Source organism: Sminthopsis crassicaudata, chromosome 1 (assembly GCF_048593235.1).
Source record: "Sminthopsis crassicaudata isolate SCR6 chromosome 1, ASM4859323v1, whole genome shotgun sequence".
Taxonomy (NCBI): Eukaryota; Metazoa; Chordata; class Mammalia; order Dasyuromorphia; family Dasyuridae; genus Sminthopsis; species Sminthopsis crassicaudata.
Genome location: NC_133617.1, coordinates 533,622,613 through 533,641,621, shown reverse-complemented (window position 1 = coordinate 533,641,621; position 19,009 = coordinate 533,622,613). Strand labels below are relative to the sequence as shown.

Here is a 19,009-nt window from a genome sequence, read left to right as displayed (position 1 = left end):
CACTACAGCACATATTACTGGCAAGGTAAAATAAGAAGTTAACCATTTCTGCCTGTATCAACAACAGCAACAACAAATATCTAAGATTGATTTCAGAAGTACCATAGTGCCATGTGATTTTTAAATACTATACATAAATAGATTTTCAAATTTGTATTTATAAACAATTTTCACTCAAAATATCTTCATGAAATGAGAGGATTTTTGTTACTTTGTTAGTTTTTCCCCTGGTTGTCCATATTTCAAATGCATCTTGCAATAATAATAACAACAATAATAATGACAACAAAAACTAGCATTTATGTAGAGCTTTAAAGTTTGCAAAGTGCTTTATGAGGTTTGTTAAATTATTTTTATAGTAATAGTGAAACTAACAAATGACTATTTATACATATGTTTATGTATATATTCATATATAATTTGCATGTATGTATATTTTATATATATATACATATATATATATATATTTCATGCTTAACTGTAACCTTCTTTGGGGAAAGGGGAAAAATGTAAGAAGTGCACAATAGAGAACAAAAGAAAACCTAAAAGGAAGCACAAAAAGGCTGGACAGTTTTAGAAAAAATATGTAGTATTTATTATATATGGGGTTTTTTTTTAATGAGAATTTATTCCTTAATTTTGAATCCTCTCATGTTATTCTGTGTACATAGCAATTTTTCTCTTATTTTGTATTTAAGTTTCAAATAAATTTAAAATCTTATAATCCTAGTTTATTTCATCCTAAATATTTCATACTGTCCAGGAATAAAGTCCATGATGGAGAGCTTTGCTTTATTGTGCTTCAGATATACACAAGATGAAAAAAATCTTATGTCCATTTTATTAAGAAAAAATTTCACCTCTGGTAACTATTGGAAAAATTTGAAAATATTTTTTTAAATTTTAAAATAAAATGCAGCACTGCTTTCAAAGGATTCACCTCTAATAATGTCAACATGACAAAATACAAAGAAATACAGAGAGGCAATGTGGTGCAGTGGGTAGATAACTAGATTTGGGAAGGCTTGGGCTTGGATCTTGCCTCAGTAGCTGTGTAACTCTGTGTGACCTGTTTCTTTTTTAAACAATAGTTTTTCTTTAATTTTCAAGATATATGCAAAGAGAATTTTCAACATCCAACCTTGCCAAATCTTGTGATCCAAAATTTTTCCCTCCCTTTCCCTCATCCTTCTCCCCTTGTTAGCAAAGTAATTCAACATTCAATTTCAATTTCTTAAATCTATAAAATGAGAATTGGACCTCTAAGGTTCTTGCAGATCTATGACAAAATAAATTATAATTTTCATCAGCCTAAAAGTATTTTTGATTTTAAAGTACTTCTAGGTTGATGCTATAAAGTAATGGTCATACTTACTTCTCTCAGTAATTGTATGAATAAAAATTAAAGGAAAAATATTATTCCATCTTTATTTTTCCACTAAATATAATTGTTTCATCTGTATATTGCTCATAGAATGCTAGATAATTTTATAAACATAGACTGTATTTCAAACCAATGTGGTATAATAAAGGGAATGCTAGATTAGCAATTAAGATGCCTGGATTCTAATTTTATCTCCATCTTTACCTTGCCATAGGACTTTAGAAAAACAATATTTTCTCTAGTGCTCATTTTTTAATCTGTAAAATTTGGGGGAGGAGAAGATAGAGAATAGACTAAATATGAGCTCTAATAGTATGTGACTCTAAAAACCCTAGCACCAAAATTTCATTTTTTTCAAAGTGAAATTTAAAACAAACATTACTCAGACCAATATTTCTTAGTTATTTAATCCCCAAATTTTTCTTTTCAAAAAATGTCATTAATGTTACCCAAAACAGACAAATAAGGAAATTCAGTAAAAAATAATCTTACCTTTTAGGAGCCAGAGAAATGAAAATAAAGGAATATGGAAAGTTTTAAAGATTACCTAAATTGACCTGGTAGATAAGTTTAAATTACCTTTCAGTTTACAGAAATACAGTATTCACTATATAGTTAGAAATGTCTTAACCTCTACTTATACTTATATTTACTCCCATCTATCTCCTCATAGTTATAAAATCATAGCCTATTAGAACTGAAAGAGACATTAGCATTTATTACAGCCCCCTCATTTTAAAAATGAGGAAATGGATGTCTTTGCAAGTTAAGTGACAGAGCTAGTTATTGTAGAGCTGTAGAACCTAAGCCTCTCAATTCTTACATAAATTTCTTTCCAAGGTAATTCTTTGTCTCTCATCATTCCATTACTCCCACAGAAGCCCACAGATGTTCATAGGATCACAGGTTTTAGAATCAAGAGAGACCTCAGATATTATACATCATTCAACCAAGAATATAAAAAAAGAAAGTCTTATGTAAATTCACTCAAAGCTTTCTTCCAAAACTCCAACCCCAATGTAAAATATGTATACTACAGAATCACAATAGAAAACAAGGCCATCAAGGATGTGATGAGAATAAACTAGGTAGGATGCAAATCTCCCTCACACTAATGTCCACCTATTTTATACTTATGTAAACATAAGTTATAATGAGAGTACTAAACAAGTTCTATTTTTGAAACTAACAATAAATTTGTAATTTATATTTATTTAGGTATAGCTACCTAAGTTGTCTCTGACTTGCAGATATTATAAATCTACTTGGAAGCCTTGCTAATATGTAATTTCCCACTTGATAATGTGATTCTTACACACTAAATTAGGTTAAAATATAGATGTATATATACATATGTGTATATATATATATATATATATATACATGTATACATGTTGTGATATCTATACATCACAATTTTTAACTTGAAAATGAACAGAACTGTGGCCATGAGCTCAGTAAACATTAATTTCTTTTTCCCTACAAGCTTTTCACATTCTCCTTATTTCAAATCTCTTTTTTCTTAAATAATCTTACTATGACTGACAATAATTATTAAGGCAATTGGGGTTAAGTGACTTGCCCAGGGTCACACAGCCAGGAAGTGTTAAGTGTCTGAAGCCATATTTGAACTCGGGTCCTCCTGACTTCAGGGGTGGTGCTTTAACCACTTGTACCTTCTAGCTGCCCCCGTATTCATTTTTTAATATTTAGAAAGTCAATGTCATTAATTAAAGAGTTACTTCCATTAGGAAAATAGTAATTTCCCAAAAGATAAATGATCAAAAGGAATAACAGAAAAGAAATGAGAGAAAAACACACACATATATTTTAAAGAAAATGATACACAATATAATTTTATGATTTTATTATTTTCTGCCCTTTGTATGTGGAAGTATTTTTGTGCATGTGTTAAATTCAGAATAAACAAATAAAACAAAGCGCAATATCTAATGTAACCATGTACTTAAAAACTTGGTTTCATCTAGAAAGTCTTTATTATACAATAGTGATAGTTGAAAAAAATACCTGTTAGATAATCTACTATACATCTTATACAATCAAGTATAGATGACAGCTGAAAATTAAATTTTATAATTGTTACAGGAATTGCCTTATGTGGATATAATCCAAAATGGCCACCTGGAGTTTAAAGTTCCCTCAGGACTTAAAAACAATCCTACTCTTTTTTTTTTTTTTTTCCTCCTACACAGCTGCAGTTTTACATTCAGTTACACTCAACGAGAAGAGTTAATACAAAGTTCTAAAACAAACATAAATCCTTATAAGTTTTGATACATATGTATGTTTTACATATATATATTTGTATGTCAGAAGAGAAAAATCAAATAAAATATATTTCATGGTTCATAAATATTTTTGATGAATGACTTCATTATAATATTAGAAAATGTAGAATAAGTGGCTCAATGTTCCCTGAAAAGTGACCTATAATTTTTCATATTCTATTGAAATATTCAATGGGACCATTCATTAGGGTCCAAATAGACCACCCAAAGGGAAAGTTTATAGATAAATTTGAAGAACTTCATCTTCTACACAAACTAATATCTATTTTATCATTGTTTCTAGCATTTGTTCAGAATCCACTTTAAACACACTATGTTAAGGGTAAAAATGTCTATACACTGACACTTTAGTTTTTAAAAAAAGAGGGAACCTGCTTATACATATGATGTACCAAAAGTTTTAGTGCAGATTTTAAATCTTAAATCTATTAAAGTTTAGCTTAATTGGATATGCAGTTTTTTCATTGGAAATAAGAAATTTATGGAAGGAAGGAAATAAGGAAGGAAAAACAGAAGGATGGAAGGGAAAGAGGGAAGAAAGAAACAGAGGGGGGAAGAAAGAGAGGGAAAAGATGGAGGGGGGAGTGGAAAGAGGGAGTGAGGAAGAGAGAAAAGAAAGAAGATAAATCAATGTTCATCCTTCTGATACTTCTGTTTAAAGGGGAAAACACTAATGTATCGTGAGTTTTAAGATTCAAGAAAGAAAACACAATCTACAAATATCCAAAATATAAATTTAAGCCTCCTGAACTGCTAAGGAAACACTTGTTATTTTAAAATATTTATAGTAATATTATTGAGGTTAAAACCTAAACCAAAATGACATTTTCTTAGTAACACTAGCATTATAGTAGCAGTCTGAAATGTAGTCTATCATTTCTTAAGACAAACAAACAACAAAAAAAAAATTAGGATAGTAGAGCTTTTTTAATTAACTGTATAGATTCTTTTTCTTTAGTGAATACATTAATGGAATAATAATGAGACAAATTAATGACTCTGATACAATTAAAGAGAATAGTGCAGGGTACTGCTTTTCCCAATGTTACAAGTTACTAATAGTGTAGCTTCCTTTTCAGGAAAAAAGAGCAATCAAGTATCCAATTTCTAATAAATATATTTGAACAAATTTCTTCCTATAAAATTTCCTTTAGGTGTGACTTTATGCCCATTTATAAAAAAAAATAACAAATAAATTTTTAATACACATGGTCTGTGGAAAACAGAAACTTAACTAAGGAGAGGCAATCAAAACTTGGTGCTAAGGTACTAATATTTAGAAGATGCTAAAGAGTATCAGCATTCCTAGCAAATAAAAAAGAATAAGGATATCATATATTTGTACTACCAAATGGTATAGGAAAAAAAAACATGGCTAATATTGATACTGCACTTATGGTGTGTCAGGCACTATATTAAGCCCTTTACAATTATTATTCATTTAATCCTCAATACAAACCTGAAATTACTGTTGATATTCCCGTTTTACAAATGAGAAAACTAATACAAATACAATTACTGGTCAAAGGTCTAATGGTGGATTTGAACTGAGACTTTATTGCTTCCAAGTCTCAAACTCTAACTACTATATCACATACCTTTCTCTTAATTTAGATTTCCAGGTTTGCTCCTCAGTAGCAGTGTGGCCTTAATAGAGTATTGCAATCACTAAGGATCAATTTCTTCATGTGTAAAAAGAGGGATTTGAAAGTAAGTAGATCAGAGTTCAACAAATTTGCTTTGAATCCAGGATCCACTCCATAAATTTAAGTGCCAGATTTTTCTTCCCTGCTGATAACAAAGAAATTCAATCATTTAAAATTGCTTTTAGTAAAAAAGCACACACAGTAGGAAATGGCTGAGCAAACTACATAGCAATATGATTTTTTTGTTGTTGTTGTTCAATCATTTCACTTTTGTCTGATTCTTCAAGAGGCATTTGGGATTTTCTTGGCCCAGATATTGTAGAGGTTTGTCATTTCTCCAGCTCATTTTGCAGTTGAGGAAATTGAAGCATATAAGGTTAAGTTACTTGTCTAAGGTCACACAGTTCTTAAAAGTCTGAGACCAGATTTGAACTGAGAAAGATGACTTCCTGCCTGGAGACTGAGCACTTTATCCCCTGTGCCACCAAACTGCCCACATCAATATAAGAGTATTATAACTGTGGTATTAGAATTTATAAAAGAGAAAGATTCAGAAAAATGTGTCATCGTGTATGAACTCGCATAGAAAAATGAGCAGAAGGTAAATTATAAATACAATTATCATGGCAATGTAAGAGAAAATAATTCTGACAGAGTTGAGAACTCTTATCAATGCAATAGCCAGTTATGAATTTAGAATACTTAAGATGAACAAGTATGACTTTTACTTCTTGTTCCAGAAGTGATAGATCACAGTTACACAGGGAGACATACATTTCCAAATACAACCACTGCAACTCAAATTTGTTTTGTTTTATTAACCTTTTTTTAAAAAAACAAGGGAAGGTTCTTATTTGTGGGACAAGAGTTGGGACATATGATTGTAGCAATATTTGGAGAGACCTTGTCATATTGGCTAGGCTAGCTCCCCTAAAGTAAAAGACTACAGGGAGCTCCAGCTCCCTCTCTGTGACTTCTAACCATGAACAAAAAGTATGACCAAACTTGGGAAGCTGTTCTTAGGTGAATCAATGTGGTATCCTCATTGAAGAATATCTTTGCTGAATATCTTTCTGCTATAGATAAATTAAACATCGAATGATCTAAAGAGGTCTTATTTTGTTCCAAGATTAAATATAAACTACCAGGATATTGATCTCAGGCAGGCCCAACTTGGGAGAGAGGAAGAGATGAGAAGGGAAGAAAGAGAAAGGGAGAAAGATTGAGTGATATATTGAGGATAATAATGGGGATACCAACCAAAGGAGAAAAGAGAATAAAGGAAAATAAAAAAACATCTATGAAACTTTTTCCCCCCCTGAGGCTGGGGTTAAGTGACTTGCCCAGGATCACACAGCTAGGAAGTATTAAGTGTCTGAGACCAGATTTGAATCCAAGTCCTCCTGAATTCAAGGCTAGTGCTCTATCCACTACGCCACCCCTAGCTGCCCCTATCTATGAAACTTAAAAGCTACACAGAGGATGCCAGAAGAAAGTGTAGGGATATATATATATATATAAACATGCAGGACAATGTGAACATTAACATGTGGTAAAAAGGAACAAGCTATATGTAGTACATTGGTTTTATGTATAATTGCCATTTTCTGGATTTCTTTGTGTATAAATAACTTCATGTTTGTTGATAATTTTCTAATTTATATTTTATAATTAGAACATATTTATATATAATGTGGATATATATATATGCATATATATATATAGATGGATGTAGATTTTTATCATGATTCTCACCTAATTCCCCAACTACTTCCTTACTTTTGAAATTCTACCCTTTCCCCAAATATCTTTCTCCAAATTCCTTCCTCATTTCTCTGACTTAGAAGCACAAAGTCCTAATGGCAAATCTACAAATGGCTATTCCCAATTCCCCTTAATGCTATTGCTTTCCTTCTAGCAATTTATCTTCAATTTATCATAGGGGTGTATTTATTTATCTTGTTTGTACATAATTATTAGCATAGTCTCCCCCTACATTAGATTGTGAGCTCTTTTAGTACAAAGAATATTTCTTTGTATCATCAGTGATTAGATATTCCTACATATATATGATGCTTAATGAATGTTTATTGACTGACTGGTTGGTACATTTCTTCCCACTCCACTATGTGCCTATCCTCTTCATTATTCCTACATACATATGTACACACATACTTTCACCCTCAGATCCCACACAGCATGGGAGATCAGATTTTCTTTCTCTATCTTTCCCACTTTGTAATGTGTGTGGGTATATATATATATATATATATATATATATATATATATATATATATATATATATATATATATATATACTGTACCTTCCACTTCACCCTCACTGCCCTGCAGTGCTCTATCTTTTATATTAAAAGATACAACATTCAGGGATTTAATTTTATTACTTATGTTTTGATGTTTTGAAGTAGATAATTCAAATAAACAAAGTAAAGAAAATAAGAATAAAAGAAGAGTTCTCTGTAATATTTTAACATACTTTACTATGTATATTTATTATTTATAACAGCTTTTTCTTTCTCTCCTCTACTTAAAGGTAATTGAAAAACATAAAAACAGTAGAATAATGTCAGTGGGAGACAAAGGTGCTACATCAACAATTTGAAGAATGAAAGAATGAACATATAACACTGAAGAAAATGCTTCTGATGAGTGGGAAAATGATGACTAGGTGATATGTCTGTCCAAATCTGAACCTCAAATCATTCTAGTTTGAAATAAGGAACTCAGGCAGGGGGCAGGGTAGAGAGGGGAAGGAAATGCCCTTCAAATTTCAATTTGGATTAAGGAAGTCTAAAAGGAGTTTTGTAATGACCCTAAGTCTGCATCTTTCTACTACACAGAGTTCTACAATATAATCTAAAAATAAAGAAAGAAAAATATGGCATGTTGGTTTGAGAATCATTTTCAGAATCAGGAAAACTGAAATCCTAGATATTCTGACTTTTTGATACCTATATAGTTATTCAACCTTCCAATACCTGCAGGAAACTCCTAAAAACTCTAAATTGAAAAAAACAACAACATGAGATTATTCTATATCAAAGAATATATATATTCTGGGCAAAAAAGTTAAATCATTAATTTTTAGGCTAATTCACTCTGAACTAGGTAAATTCAATATCTAAAATTTATCTAAAGGATTTTAAAAAACCAAAAAACTTGCAAAGTGAGTAATCCTAGCCTTTCAAAACTTCACTACTTATTTTAATGCATTATATATACATATGTATATATGTGTATATGTATATATACACATACATACATATACATACATATACATATATGTATATGTATATTTTTAAAGGGTTGTTCAACAGTTGCAACATAACCAGTAGTTAACTCCATACTTTATGCATATGAAAACTGCCCCTTGTTTATGGCTACTGCTGCTGTTTTCAAGAGTAGCTTGCTTCTTTGCATCCCTAAGGCTATCCATGATGAGTATCTTTTCTCAAAATGAGCTACACCATACCCACTTACCATAGTATATCTATTTACTTCTGCCATTTCACAGCATTAATTCTATTAATTTTTTTAAAAATTAAATTTGATATCTTTACCATATTTCTTCTGTTTGCTTCTTTTCTCTCTCTTCATGGACAGTTGCCCTCTGATTCTCACCATACAATAACTATTTGGATTTTCTCTTGTTGTTCATCTTTTGTGCAAGGCCAACTGTGCACAGCTGTATTACAGCAATCATTGTTTCAATGCTGATAAAGTGGCTGTATTACAGAGTGTCACTGTTGGTTTTCTTCCTTTCTCTTTTAAGGTTAAGAATTATGTGTAAGATAAAGCTGGGGAAATAGTTTTAGAAGCTTAATATAGCCTCTGTGGTAAATCCAGGGCTCCTAGTCATCATGTATATAATGCTTCAGATGCTACATTTACACTGGATTCTGCTAATCTCCAAATGGGAATATGTATGATGCTCTTTTTAGATCCTCTTTCTATTAGCCTATGACAGGGCTCTCATGTTGTCATTAGCTTCCATATTTAAGATCTGCTTGTGACCCTAACACCAAATCACAGTAGATTCCATATAGTCAATAGAATTATAATGATTATAAGATAGGTAGCATTTATAATGTACTTCATAACTTACAATGTATTCTTCAATTATTTACTGTCTTATTGGATCTTGACAACAAATCTGAGAAGGTTGTACAATGTTGTAGTATAAGATGAATTGGAAGTCAGAGACTTTTAACTCCAAGTCCAGCTCAACTATTGACTTCCTATGCGACCTTAACCAAGTATCTTAATAGGATGGTCTAGATTATGTCTATGGTACCTTCCAAATGTAATTTCCCATTTTACAGATGAACAATCTGAGGTATAGGAAGATTAAGGACTTGCTTAAATTTAGTTTGAAATTAAACCAAAGGATACTAATTCAAAAATCATTTATCATTCTACTATACTAGAGCTTGGGATGATCAAACACATTCTTCCATCTCTATCCACTTGGAATATACTTAGAAACAGTCTAAAACTTTATAAAAGCTTATAATTCCCTTTATAATTACAAAAATATAAAATAAATAAGAGGTCATTTTATTTTGTGTTTACTCCAAAGAAAAGGGGTAAGGGACAAAGGGGAAATAGAAGGGATGGAAAAATAGATGCTAAAAAGACATAAACAGGATGAGAATTCACTATTACAACAACCTTAATATAACATTCTCATGTCTATATGTACAATAATGGGAAATGGCCAATGAAGCCTTATTGGTAGAGCATATGAAATATAATCTGTCTATCATCAACCCATGCAAAGGCTTTATAAGCCTTCTAAAAATGAGTGATGTGATGGAGGGCCTCTTTCCCTCCCTGTTTCAGATCGTGCATATATATTTATTTCCTGTCAGTTTAATAAATGGTACAAGAAGTCTTTTAATTGGCTATTGAGCCAAAATTGAGCATGCAAACAAAAAGCTTGGACAAAAATTCCTCCTCTTTCCTGGTAAAAAGCAAAGCAAAAACTCCTATGATCCTCAAAGTGAGGAAAGGGCCTTGGTTCTTCTGTCTCACCTGGCTATGATGAGGCTATTAGCACATGGTGTCATCTATATTTTAGTTCCTCTAAAAGGTATTTGGAATACTAGGTCCCATAAACAAGGAATTGATTGATCCAGCCCAGAAGTTAATGTAGAGAACAAATGATTGCTTATCACAACTTTAAGTTTAGGTTCAATCTCCCTAAGGGTACCATGGCTGTGAAAATATGCCTTCATTCAAGGGGGATACTGTGTGTGTGTGTGTGTGTGTGTGTGTGTGTGTGTATTCAAAGAAAAATTAATTGATGTTAACTGTTTAATTGAGATACATTTTTTGTCTTTGTATCTACAGTACACTATGTTCATATTACATTTACCCCCTCTCCCCAATCCAAATCACAACACATTAATCTTTTTCAAATTAGCACCCTTAAGTCCTACTGACTTGGTCAAATGCCTCCCAAACATTGTCTTGTGTTATAGATATCTTTAAAAATTGACAGAAAAGATCAAATTTGTAATGCAATTTCTAGTTAGTTTGACATGCCTTGTACCTAAATAGTGTGGTTGATGTGTCAGGTTCATTTATTTTCACAAGAGAATGAAGAGAGGCATTTCATAATGGTGAAAGATATTTGTTTTAATGTCACTTTCATTTAAAATTTTCTGTATATGTCAAAAGTCTTTTCAAAATGATTGTAACCACAGAACGCCACAATCCTTGCCTTGTAATATAGGCAACTAAAAAGAACTTGGGTACAGTTTATTACTCCATATGTGTAAATCCTAACTGTCAGTCATTATATAACTTTGGGAAAATCATCTAACTTCTCTGGAATTCAGTTTTCTTTTCTGTAAAATAGGTAATAGGGAGAAACAAAAATGAGAATTCAACTCTTTTCCATTAAGCTAAACATTAAAGAGCTTTGCCAAAATTTGCGACTCTTCTCACTGTTTTTGTTTTGAAAAATATGGTTATTTTTCACAAAAATGTTATTCTATTAACATGTAATGAATTTGTTAGTCTAATGACTTAATAAATATTTTAAATGTTTCTAATTTTAATACCAATTGCTATATTAGCATAAGCAAAAGCCCTTTGTATTTCTCAATAATTTTAAAAACAATGAAAGTATTCTGGGACCAAAAGTTTGAGAACCGCTGGTCAAGTTGATCTCTATGGTCCCTTTCAACTCTGCTATTATATGATTCATATTAAAAAACATTTCTATTAAATTACTGAAAAAAGCAGATATGAAAATGATAAATAACCTATATGTAAATGCAACTTTCCCATTTGATCTCCACAATAATCCTGTAAAATTTGGAGTACAAGCATTTTTTTTAAAACAATTGAGTAAAGTGAAACTCTGAAAGGTCTCACACAATTGCTAAGTGGATGACACAGTCAAGATTTTAATCTAATTATCCTGACTCAAAATTCAGTGCACCTTTCCCTATACTGACAATCTTTGGTCAACTCTTGGCAGTTCAAACAAAAAGAGATCTATGGAATAGACAATTTTGCAGTCATTAATAGTGAACACTGGAATGTATTGCATGTTCATTTTCTCTTGAGATTGAGCTGTTGAAAATTCTCATTTTTCAGGGATATGCCTACCTCTTATTTTTCTTTAGCTAATATTTTAATTAGCTTGCATTAATTGCAACTGAGTAAAATTGGACTAACAAGACAGTTACATTCCAGAAGTCTCCTGAGGTATAGAAGCAAGGCAGATAGCTGTGAAAAAAATCTGTTATGGTTGATAAAAGGTAGAACTTTGTAAAGAAAGGTATATGGAATTGTATTCAAATCTTATTTCTACTTCCAGTTCTTCCATTAAATAATTGTACGAGTTAAACTTCTTCATGTCTGCTGTATGTGCAAAATTCAGGGAATAGAATTAGATTGGATATAATAAAAAGGTAAATCTTATATAATAAAACTGATAATGCTACCTAAATTAACTTAAGGACTCAATGACACAACAATAAAACTACCAAAGGTTCAAATTTACCTGGAGCAAGAAAGTGTCAATAATTGAAGGGGAAAAGTACCAAAAAAAATGAGAAAGGATTGTAGCAGTATCAAATTTGAGGTTATACTGCAAAGCAGTATCATCTTAACCAAGTGGTTAAAAAGTTGATCAATGAAACAGACTAAATATATATAAGTTCCAGAAGCAATGAAATTAGTAGCATAATGTTTGATTTACCCAAAGACTCCAACAATTGATTTAAGTATTCATGGTGAGTTGACAAAAATAGTTGGGAAAACTAGAAGACAGTAGGACAGAAATTAGATTTAGAACAATAGCTCATACTGTAAAGCACTATAAGCCCTAAATGGTTACATGATCTAGATATAAAAGATCATGTATTAAACAAATTAGAGTAGCAAGAAAGATACCCTTTCACAATCATTGATGTAGAATTCTCATCCAAAGATTCAAGAGGACAAAATGGATAGATTTCTTGCACAAACAAAATCAACACTTAGGTGGGAAAACTTACCTATGAGGGAAAAAAAATTGCATCAAGTTTCTCTGGGTACAGGTTTGTTACCAAAGATATATAAGGAACTGATAGAAATATATGAGACTAAGGGCAAATTCCTAAAGGAATTAGTATAAGTATTGCTTTAAAAAAATGCAAGCTATCAAAAACCATGTGCAAAAGTGTTCAAAATCCTTAATAATAAGAGAAATGCAAACTAAAACAATTCCAGGGTTCCACATCACACCAATCAGGTCGTCAAAAGTGACAAAAAAGGGGAAATGACAATTGGAGAAGCTGCAAATTAGTCCAGCTACCTAGAAAGCAATTTTGAACTGCACCAAAAAGTCATTAGCTCTATTAGTTCTATATCCCAGAGATATCAAAGAGGGAAAGATGCTCAAAAATGTTTATAGCAGCTCTTTTATAATAGAAAAGAACTTCAAAAATAAAAAGTGTGTCCTTGAATTAGGTAATATTTAGACAAATAAAATTTAGAAACATAAGAGAAAAAATATTATTTCATAATAAATGACAGAAGGAATTTTAGGAAACCTGGGAAAATATGCATGAAACTGGTTCAGAGTGAAGTGGGCAGAACCAAAAGAAGAATATATACTGTACTATGACTATTTTCTGCTTTTTTGCTCCAAAGCCCAAACCTTACAAATCCACTGGGAACATTGGGATACTCTTTTCTCTGATATTAACTGGATATTATTCTTTCCATTTATAAGGGAGCTACTAACACCATTTAACCAATTAATATCAGATTTTCTTTACCAAAGTTATATTTATTTCAATGCTGTAACAAAAACATACACAATTTCCCCCATCTTTCAATATCTCAAAGACATATCTTACAAGTTCTCATATAGCATTCATCCTACCCTTAAACTGAGGGGTACTTATGATGAATTAGCTAGGAAACTCTTAGCACTAGAATTCTAAGAGAGAGCCTCTGCTCCCTTCACACTTTGAGGCATATATGTATATATATATATATATATATATATATATATATACTATGCTGGTTGCAAAACAGAATTCTGGAAAGTTGAGATGTCTTGGGGTTTTTTGCTCCTTTTAAATCCACAAAGTTGTAGACTCCACTTGTCTCTGAGTATTTTCCACTGCTTGACAGAAAGGTGGTGGACTAGACATTTAAAATGAAACACATATTTTCAAACATGCATTTTCAGCCAATACTTAGATTTGTTTAAAAATACAGATTTATTTCAAAAGGTCTCTTTTTATTCCCTTTGGAGAAGAGGGAATTATGGGGAAAGGGAGTAATAATTATGATATCCCCCTCAAGGAGAAATAAAATAATATTGCTGAAACAATTTGAAATGCACAGAAAAGAAAAGAAAGTATTTCATAGAGGAACACAAACAAGCAAAGCAGTATTGAAATTACCTTGTTAAATTTAAAATATACTTAAAAAAAAAGTTGTACAAATTGGTTTTCTAACTTCAAATATAATATTTTCCAGTTTCACATGAAATTTGTGTTTTCTGGTCTTTTTAAAAGAAAATATTGATTTTTTTATACTTGTCAGACAACTTCATAATTATAAAAAAGAAAAAAAAATTCAAGAGATTTGATGGCTGCCTCTAGAAACCTTCATCTGAAGAATTCTTTCAAACTTCTAGAATATTCTTCAGAAAATCGAGCATTAATAGCCTGAAAGATCGAAAATTTAGAAAGCTCTTAATTCTTTACACTATGAAAGAAGTTTTTGGGCTCAATATTCTATTAACCTTGCAAGTTCCAAGAGGAAAGGAAGTAGCAAATATTTTGATACTAATTTCCTAAATAGGAAACAAATTCAAGGAGAAAAAAAAAAAACAACCCCAATATTACATCAACATTAAATCTCTCAGGCCACCCTTTAACCCACTTAGCTGCAGTAATGAATTTATTCTAAACTGTATTTTTGTCTAACATGGTACATAAGCCTCAAAAAATTCCAAGTACATTCAGAAGGTCCTAGCTTTTTACGCCTAAGCATGAAGAGGGATTTTAGGAGAGTAGAAATAAAATTAATATTACTAAAGAACATTAAATCCTAACCAGGCCTTGAAAGATAATGTCCTAAGAAAACATTACTCTCCTCCATATACTCAAGGTTTCAGTCATAACAGCATTGCCTCCTTCCTCCCCTCCTTCCAATCACTATGCATTTACAAAGGATTGCTGCTCTCTATCTTCCACTCAATCTGTTAGAAACCTGGGTTTCCGTTAGGTAGGGTTCAGCTCAAAAACCAACTTTTGCAGAAAGTCTTTTCTGTTCCCCCCATTCCCCAATTACTAGTATCTTGCCCTTAAGGTTATTTTCCTTCTCTCTGTATACATCTTGCATGTATCTTTTTTTATATTTGTTTCCCATCTAAGTACATAAGCTCCTTGAGGAGAGAGTGTTTTTACTTTTTCTTTAAGTCCTTAAGGGCTGGGTAGAGTGCCTAGGACTAATAAACACTATTGAGAGATACTTAGCAGATAGTTCAAATTGCCAGAATTCTAAAAATTAAGGCATCAGTTAAACTATGCCCCCCCCACATTCTATAAATGAGGAAACAAAGGTCTAGATACATTTAAATTATTGGTTCAAATCTTTCTTTTTTATCATGTTGGTTTCATAGGCATTGTTTTCAAGAAAGATTTATACCAATTTTCATCCTTACTTTAATCAGATTGACTGTCTTCAAAAAGACTCACAAAAAGGCCCATGACCTTCTTTTAAAATCACTATTGTTTATTAGGATTAATCAACTATGCAAAAGACTGAAAAAATGTTTATGGAAAGGTTTCAATTTTAGATCTGTTGATCCTATATCCCCGTAGGTAGTTACACACACACACACACACACACACACACACACTGCAATATCTTTTTTTTTTTTTTCTCTTTTCAAAGGCAAATACTGAACATCGTGAAAACCAGAAAATGATGTTGATGTTTTACTAATTAAGTTTTGGGCCTAAATTTCAATGGTTTCTTAAATTTCATTATAGAGCCAAACACAGGTTAATTTGTGCATGTAGTTTTTCTTCAGCTTTAACATTACAAGCTCCATATTTCCAAGGTGGGTTCTATTGAATGAGTATATGAAAAATTATTATGGAAAAATATTAAAATGTGGAATTTGTGTAAATCCACTTAATACATGAACTAAAAAGACCCTTGATAATTCATGATTAAAAATCAAATTATAATTAACATGGAATCATTAGAATATGCATTTGATTTGTGTATAAAACACTATGAAAGAGAATTATGTATTCTTTAAAAGGTATGGGAAAAGTTCTAACTCCAATCATCTAATGTCAAACATAATAATGATTCATTTAGACATCTCTCACTTTTGCTTTCTGCAAGCTTTATACCAAATATTCCATATTTGGAGACAAATTATAAATTGAAAGCTCAGGAAAAATGCTGATTGCAATTTACTTGAGCTATGTGTTTGAACTTGTTTGCATTCATTGCTAATTACTTTCAATGCTAAGATTAAACTGTGCAGCAAATCAAGGATTTAAAATTTTATTTCTGATAGGAAAAGGTGATGGGAGTTGGAGAATATTATAAGCAAGAGCAGTTTCTATCCAAAGATCTTCCCATATACAAAGCAGGTATTCCCTGCACAATGTTCTTTAAAAATTTCTTCCAAGAAAATGGAAAAATCATACAGATGAGTTAGGGAGGCCAGTTAGTTCCTTAGAAATGTTGTAAATATATAACTTGTTACAAAGAAGTTTTCGAACTTCACACATTGAATTTGTTTTAAAGATGTCACTGACTTTCACAAGGGAAAAGTAATATTGGTTTAACTCCAATTTATCCACTGTCCATTTTGGGGGGAGGGGAGGGGAATCACTAAGAACAAAAAGAAAAAAAACATTGCCCGTAACTTTTTAAAAACAATCTTTAATCACCTAATCACTCATTCCTCATTTCCCCCCTCCCCTCCCCCAGTACCCAAACAGACACTATCAAACCCTCAGCTGAGTCAGGTAAAAAAAATGTACTACCCAGGGAAGGACATCTCTTTCCAAAACTCAGGGCACTCCCGCTTGCTCTTACGTTGTAGCCAGTTCATAAGGCAGGAACAACAAACTCTAAAGTTTTCCCAAATTTGACTGGGGGTAGGGAGGTATACAATGGTAAGAGGAAGATTAGACCACTCGATACAGTTTCCAACTAATTACACACCGTTCCCAAGCGTAGGGATTGCACGAAGAAGACTTGGATAGCCAGAAAGTGCCATGTAAGGTGCGGGTGACAATGTGTTTGTCCTGGACGGTAAAGAGATGAGGAGAAAGCAAACCAATCCGGGGATGTTAAACTGAAGGGATTCGGGATTAGGGGCGGGAAGTATGAGGGAGAACGAAGCAAGAGAAACCTGCACCCAAGGCACAGGGGCTAAATTGGCCCAGGGCCGGCCTGAGGTTGGGGTTAACACAATCCCTCCTCCTCCTCCGCTCCGGGACAGTCCCCAAAGCCCCCGGGAGTAGCTTTCCCCGTAGTGGCAGATCCCCGGGGCGGGGTCCCGGGGTCCATCTGCAAAGAGCAGGGGCAGGCTGCGCGGGGTAGGGGGTGGGGGGAAGCCTGAGAAAATCAACAATCGTGCCCGCGGCGCCGGAGAAGGAAGAAGCTATCCCCGTCCCGGGCCCTGACATCTCCCCAACTTCCCAGGCTCAGCAGGGCACACACCCGCCCACCCGGGCTAACTCTGCACAGACCCTACCCCCACGCTACCCCCCACGCCGCACCAACCTGGACGGTCCGGCCCCGGCGGGGCGCCAGCCCGGGACGGACACTGGACCTCCTGGAGGCGGCGGCGGCGGCGGCGGCGGTGGCGGCGGCAGCGGAGGCAGCTGCGGTGGGGGCAGAGGCGGCTGTGACGGCGGGCGGAGTTAGTTGGAGGCTCCCCTGGGCGGGGACAGGCAGAGCCCCGGGGCTGCCGCTGCTGCTGCTGCTCGGGCGGCCCGCTTCTCCTCCCTCCCTCCCGGGTCCCGCTTTCCGCCTTCTCTGGACCGTCTCGTCCGCTCCTGGTCCCACCCCGGGGGCGGCTTCCCGGACTCTGGGCACAGAGCGGCCGGTGCCCCAGTCCCCCCGCCCACCCCTCTTTCCTCCTTCCTCCCTTCCTCTCTCTCTCCTTCCCTCCCTTCCTCCTCTCCCGCCGCCCCTCCCCTCGTCCGCACTAGTAGCTACCAGGGCCAAAGAATCACCCCAGCGACTCTTCCCGCGGACATTCACAGGGTGTGTGGATTTGGGACCTGGGACTGACGGGAGCGAGGACTGGGGGCTCAGTGCGGCTTTAAAAACACTGGCTTCCACTCACCAGGGAAACCTATCTTTACTTCCTTCAGGGTTTTTCTTGGGGATTAAAGGGGTTTTACAGTTTTGCGGTGTTTTATGGATTGGGGGGGGCAGGTGAGGAGACAAGGAAAGCAGGGCAGAGGAGCAGGAGGGCAGGGAATCCGACTGTGAAACTCTAGCCCCCCATGTGGGGCGGGGCAAAGCCAGGGAGTCTCTTCCCTGCCTCACCCAGGCCCCCTTTGGCCTGAGAAACAAACCTGTAAAGTGACAGTCCAGGTTACTCCGAGGGAGTGCCCAGAAAAATGCCTGTCCCTTCCCCAGCCCCCTTCAGTTTGTGCTGACCATGAGGTTTCAGGAGAATACACGCAAACATTTCCCTCAGAGTTGGGTGGTAGGGTAATAAAAGATAGCATGTAGGTGCCAGAGATCTGAGAAACTCAAATGTAGAAGGAAATCAAAGGAAAATGAACGATCCCTTCTTTCCCAAGCCATCCTGTGAAAATGACGTTTTCCAGTTCTGCTTCCCAGGTCAATTCAATTTGATTAAATACATTTTGTTAAGCTACCTACTCAGTGCAGAACACTGAGACTAATGAAACGCATTAAGGAAATCAAAGGAATGCATATAGTTATGCACTTCACATTTAACGTGCTACTCACCACTAAAGGGATTTTTTACGTTATAGATTTAAGCCTAGATAACATGATTTTTTTGTTCATTGGTTGAACACCAGAAAACCCAGACCAGAAGCAAAGAATGATGTGGGTTAAATAAAGGCAAAGTATTTGACACATCACACAAGACAGAAGTTTGATATTGTCGTTTT

General features: G+C 34.2%; 1 protein-coding gene across 14 annotated transcripts in view; it reads right to left on the bottom strand.

Moving 5' to 3' along the window:
- PAM (peptidylglycine alpha-amidating monooxygenase) overlaps window positions 1-17,774 on the bottom strand; it is a 344,584-nt gene extending 326,810 nt beyond the window's left edge. For 9 of the 14 annotated variants that reach the window (XM_074281870.1, XM_074281880.1, XM_074281881.1 and 6 more), the window contains exons 1-2: window positions 17,637-17,774; window positions 5,292-5,484 (exon numbers count right to left, since the gene is read on the bottom strand). The gene's annotated coding sequence lies outside the window, so the exon portion shown is untranslated. The remainder of the gene's footprint in view (window positions 1-5,291; window positions 5,485-17,636) is intronic. The other 5 variants (XM_074281871.1, XM_074281876.1, XM_074281878.1 and 2 more) reach the window with 5 other exon arrangements.
- Between the last annotated feature and the right edge of the window lie 1,235 nt (window positions 17,775-19,009).